Source organism: Cololabis saira, chromosome 10 (assembly GCF_033807715.1).
Source record: "Cololabis saira isolate AMF1-May2022 chromosome 10, fColSai1.1, whole genome shotgun sequence".
Classification (NCBI taxonomy): domain Eukaryota; kingdom Metazoa; phylum Chordata; class Actinopteri; order Beloniformes; family Belonidae; genus Cololabis; species Cololabis saira.
Window position 1 is genome coordinate 12,953,962 of NC_084596.1, and position 6,000 is coordinate 12,959,961.

Here is a 6,000-nt window from a genome sequence, read left to right on the forward strand (position 1 = left end):
AGACTATGAGTACTCAGTGAAAGATTGCATGTAAACTCAGCAAATGGAAATGCCAGTACTCTGTTTGTGTAGGTGTTGTTTTCCATTTCAAAAGCTCTGCCTGCACAAACTCAATTGATTAAATGGTAATTACATGAATCTCTTCCAGTGCCCTCCCTCTTTTTTGTAACAATAGAATTAGAATTAGAAGTCCTACTTTCCAAAATCATTATATAGAGTAGAGACAAACACCAGTTCAAGTGGCATTTTAGCAGAAACATTAGTAGTAAAGACTAAATTCTTGCAATGATGGTGGCTACTTGGAATCACACAGGTTCCACGTGGATTCAACGCAGAGGTACAAATGAAGCTTTAATTCCTAATAATCCGGATTTAATGAAAACTGGAGCTTCAAAATGTACAAGTAAAGGAATCAGGCACATAATTACATTGAATCTTGCATTTAAAATTATAAATTACCATATGTCTTGGTCTTTAAAAGAATAAAATCTACACGTTGCCTGAAGCACAACTAAAAGAGTAAAGATAATAATCCAGTCATGACTAATTTGGGTAAAATGAAGACATTTTACTTGAAAGTATTTCCATTACATCCACAAGGAGAAAGATATTTAAAGAAATGACCTCAATCATGATCATCTTACTCACATAAAATAATGTTTCTTGAGGTCCAAAGTCTATAGCAAACAGCAATATCCCTGAATGAATCTGTGCACATTTGTTATTTTAGTTACTGGACATACGAGGAATTTGTTTTGGTGTAGTTGGTGCAACAGATTTTTCTGAATAATAGTAAAGGGATTCAGTGAGTTGAATGAGAGAGCGGTCCAACAATGTGCAGGTGATCATAGTGCAAGTTTGGAAGAGTGTCAGGGTGGGTTCCGGGCCTGGTTAATAAGGCTAGTGACAAATGGGAAAAACTGTTTTGTGGCGTGAGGTTTTGGTCCTGGTAGACCGGAGCCTCCTACCAGAGGGGAAGAGTCTCAAAAAGTTTTTGACTGGGGTGGGAGGGGTCAGACAGAATCTTCAGAAGAGCCGAGGAGAAAGAACGCAGCCTTGGGGGGATCCAGTGCTGATGGTCAGGGAGTCAGAAACATGTTTCCCCAGCTTCCCGCGCTGCTTCCTGTCAGACAGGAAGTCAGTCAAGTACTATGTGTACTCATCCAGAATGTTGGTAGCAGGCCTAAACCCATCCCATACCCCTTTTCCAACAAATTGATTCCAGGGCTGGTTCTGGGCCAGTGCCGGTTTTGGAACCGGACTTTCTTTTCCCACTGACAAAGAACTGGTTCCGGGCCAGAAAACTACGAGATGGCAACATTTTCAAATAAGTGACAAATTCATCTGGATGCAGCAAAGCAGCAGTGGTCTGTGGAAGAGACAACCTGTCTTTTAGCAATATGGTCCACGAAGGGTGTTATGCGGATCAAGTCCTTATTAGAGCAAATACGTTGTTGTTGCTTCAATTTTCACGCCATTGCAAACGCAGTGACGTAACTGATGTTTGCAGCAATGTAACTGACGTTTGAAGTGACGTGATGACGTGGCTCCCGTTAGCACCCGAGCTATGAAAAAGCAAACCAGTTCTCAGCTGGTTCGCAAGTTGAACGAGTTGTGAACCAGCAACCAGTACTGGCTGAGAACCAGCCCTGGAACCGGTTTGGTGGAAAAAGGGGTACCAGTCATTAGAGTCCAAACACGCTTGGAGATCCTCCACAGTCTCACTGGTCCATTTCCTTGACATCCTCATTACAGGTTTGCAGAGCTTTAGTTTCTGCCTGTACATAGGAATCAGGTGGACCATGACATGGTCGGAGTGGCCCAGTGCAGCGCAGGGGACGGCGTGATCAGGGTTTCCGTTGTCCGGTAAAATATGCCGAAGTCCGGTATTTTATAATCTCTCCGGTCAAAATGTCCGGTGAAAATACAGTATTTTCACCGGACATTTTGACCTAGTCCCGCAGCACCAGTGAGTATTTTAAATACTCACTGGTGCTGCGGGACTAAAGTCCCCGGGAGTACCGCGGAGGGACACGCCGAGCCCCGGCGGAGGGACACGCCGACTCCGAGCCTCGGTGCCGGTGTTGTGCCAAAAAGTGATTGCCTGCCAGAATCTGATTTTTTCTGATTTCTGGCCGCAGGAGCGCGCACCGCAGCCCGTTGAGCGAGAGCACTAAATCGTCAGATTTTCAGATTCTGAAGCTCAAGAATGAGTTCAAGTCATATTTAGGCAGAAACAACTTTTCTTTAACTGTATTTGGCCTTCAATCAATTTTTGGCAGGTGAAAATGCCTATTTTGTGTTGTAATGGTCCTTTAAAAGAGTTAAAAGCAATCCTGTGAGCTCTAGTGTTTATATTATGAAGCTATATTATGACGCTCAAGAAATTTGAACAAATCATATTTAGGCAGAAAAAACCTTTCATTAACTGTATTTGGCCTTCAATCAATTTTTGGCAGGTGAAAATGCCTATTTTGTGTTGTAATGGTCCTTTAAAAGAGTTAAAAGCAATCCTGTGAGCTCTAGTGTTTATATTATGAAGCTATATTATGACGCTCAAGAAATTTGAACAAATCATATTTAGGCAGAAACAACCTTTCATTAACTGTATTTGGCCTTCAATCAATTTTTGGCAGGTAAAATTACGCATTATCAGGGGAGAAATCAGATTCTGGCAGGCAATCACTTTTTGGCACGACACCGGGAGCCGGGAGGAAGCGGAGCTGCGACGCCGACATCCACGGCACTGAGGCGCTGACGCGGCCATTGTGTGCGTTGATTTATGGTTCCGCGTCGCACCGACGCAGAGCCTACGGCGTAGAGTACGCGTCGCCGCGTACCTTACGCCGTAGGTTACGCACAGGCTTCTGCAATATTTATTTATTTTTTGAAGTTACGCTTGCGAGTCAATTGACGGGACTTATTTTATTTTAAGTACCCTGTTTTTCAATAGAAATACTATTAAATGACTTGCATTGATATCGTACTACTGCATATGATTTATTTTTAACCTCAATAAATTCATATATAGCCTATGTGACCGGAATTTCAAACATTTGTCCGGTAAATTGAAACCCTGCCGGTCACATTGTCCGGTGCCAATTTTTTCTAGCGGAAACACTGGGCGTGATAAGCATCCCTGACAATGGTGTAACAGTGATCCAGAATGTTGTCCTCCCTAGTCAGACATTTAACATGCTGTCTGTATTTAGGGAGATCGTTGGTGAGGTTACCTTTGTTAATGTCACCAGCGACAATAAATAAGGATTGGGGTTGGTCCGCTCCACACTCCAGTATCTGGTCGGCAAGCACGCGCTGTGTGACCTGCACGTTGGCATGTGGTGGGGTGTTAACGCCGACCAGGATGAAAGAAGCAAACTCACGGGGAAATAAAAGGGCTTGCAGTTTATAATAAAAGATTCCAGGTAAAGAGAACACTGCTGTTGGATCATTGTCACGTTCCTTGCACCAACAACTGTTGAGGTAGAAACCTCCACCTTTAGTTTTGCCGGAGAGTTCCATGTCTCTGCCCGCTCTGTAGAGTTGGAATCCTGCCAGCTGCAGTGCAGAGTCCGGTATTATTCTACACAGCCATGTCTCCGTGAAGCACAAAACCACAAAATCGCATAAGTGCACCGGCCCGTTTTCCTCTACTCCGGCGTTTCACAACGTGGGCAAAAGGTGAGAGCACCTTTGACCAAAATGTCAAAAATTTCCAGTGCAGGAAGCCGAAATGTCGGGAATAAAACCTCTGGCGTGGTAGCCCTGATGTACATGAGACCTTCTCATATACATCCAAAACAACGTGCACCGACACACCGAGGCGGCCGTCCGCGGCACCATCTTGGATGTTTGTTATTTTAGTAAATATGTTTTTACATTAGGCTCTATGTTAACTCTTTTTTTTGGATCAACAAACCACCAGACCATTATTTTTCAGACATGATACACAATTTATTTTTAGTTTACTGAGTAACACATAGTAATCTGCCATAGATATTGTCAGGGTGCAGTTGGAGTAGGACCCAGATGTAGGAGACCAGAAGGCAGGAGTTCCAAAAAGTAGTGATTTATTCGTCCAAAAGTGCTGCCGAGCAGGATACAAAAACCAGAACATGAACGTGACAAAGAAAAACTACCAAAATCTGACGTGGAAAACACGGAGGGAGGAAACAGTAGGCTACGGACCAGCAGGGAGCAAGGGAAAGACAAGACTAGATATACACAAGGGTTAATGAGACATAGGTGCAGACGATCAGGGCCGATGGGAAACAGCAAAGTCAAACCAGAACTCAAACACAAAGACACGGGCTTCAAAATAAAACAGGAAGTATCAAACCATGACAGATGTATACACGTAGATGCCGCATTCGAGCCTGTCACATACGTCAACACCGCCGCCATCTTGGGCTGGGGTTTCTGACAAGAAGTCAGACCGGTTCTCGTCCGACTGTGCATCTGACACCAAAATGCCAGACTTTTGTGGATGTTCCCGTGAAAGAAACACAGAAACCAAGAAACAAGGAATAACACTTTACAAGTTAGAAGTTGTTTTACATTATTTAACTGTTATGAAACTATGTGTTCATCTATGGTAATCTGCTGTGAAACATGATACCAGGTTTGGTAGCCTCAGCCGCCATGTCCATTCATTTTTAGGAAACTTTCTCTCATGAAATGGGTCTGGTATCCAACCCATCAACAGCTATTTTCACAGTCAGCAGCATGCTCACCTGAGTGTATTCACCACAGGCGACTACACGCATTATTTTTCTTCACTCTGCGCACCTGACACTTCCATTATAAGTCGAGTCCTGTCATCTGAGAGAGAGATGACTCGGATGGCTCTGCAGTTGTGGGGTCTATCAGTGATGAACAAGAGACTGAGTACAGAGAACTGGTGGACTGTCTTTTGGCATGGTATGGGAAAAGTCTTCTCATCTTCAATGTGAACAAGACAAAGGAGATGATGAGGCGGAAGTGGTGAAGGAGTATAAATACAACTGTGTTCACCTGGACAGCCGGCTGGACTGGAGATACAATACTGACGCTGTTTAGAAAAAAGGACAGAGCAAAATCTACTTAGTGAGGTAGCTTAGGTCCTTCATCATTTGCAGCAAGATGTTGTATATGTTCTATTAGTCTTTCACTGAGAGTGCAATCACATCTGCAGTCATCATTTGGGGGAGTAGCATCAAAGCCAGTGACTTAAAGAGATTGAGAAAACTGATGGCTGGCTTCAGGGTTATTCATGAAATGAAAATTTTTTGGACAACCCTAAGCCATCCTCTTCACAACAAATATGGAAATAAAACCTTGGATCAACAAGTTTTTCATTGCAAAACCAACAAAAATCCTTCACTGGTGCTCATATTTGTGCTGTGTTATGCTTATCCAATGTCCAGAGATAGTTTCTTCTGTGTTCATTGCTAATGTCCCATGGAAATCAAAGTAAAATCCAGAAGAACTCTTTGTATCAAAGGAAAATATTACAATGCCAAACCTTATTCAACCGTGGCTAAGGTTTACAGGAATCTGACCAAAACGCAGCGGTCCAAAAGACAGGAATAATCAATCAAAGATTTAGTTGTAAACCAATAGCACTGATTAAGCAGCATATAAAAAATAAACAAAATAATAATAATAATAATATTATTAATAAAAAAACAGCAGAGAAACGAGAACAAATAAGACAAAGGGCTGAACTACTGGTAGAAAGACATGGGTAAAGCGACAAGGACAGAGACAACAGACTAGCAAGAGAGAAATTAAACAAAGGATGACTCTAACACAATCAGGCTGGCAGTCAAGCGTGAACATGACACAGGTGTTCACAATTAAGGAAGACAAGAGCAACAGAGGACATCAAACAAGAAGCAACACAAAATGGAAAAGCCTTTACCTTAACCTTTCAAGGTAAAACCAGAAATCAACATAAAAATCAGTAGGAAAAGAACACAAGAAAATCAAACATAAAAATTAAAAACAGGAAAACACTTC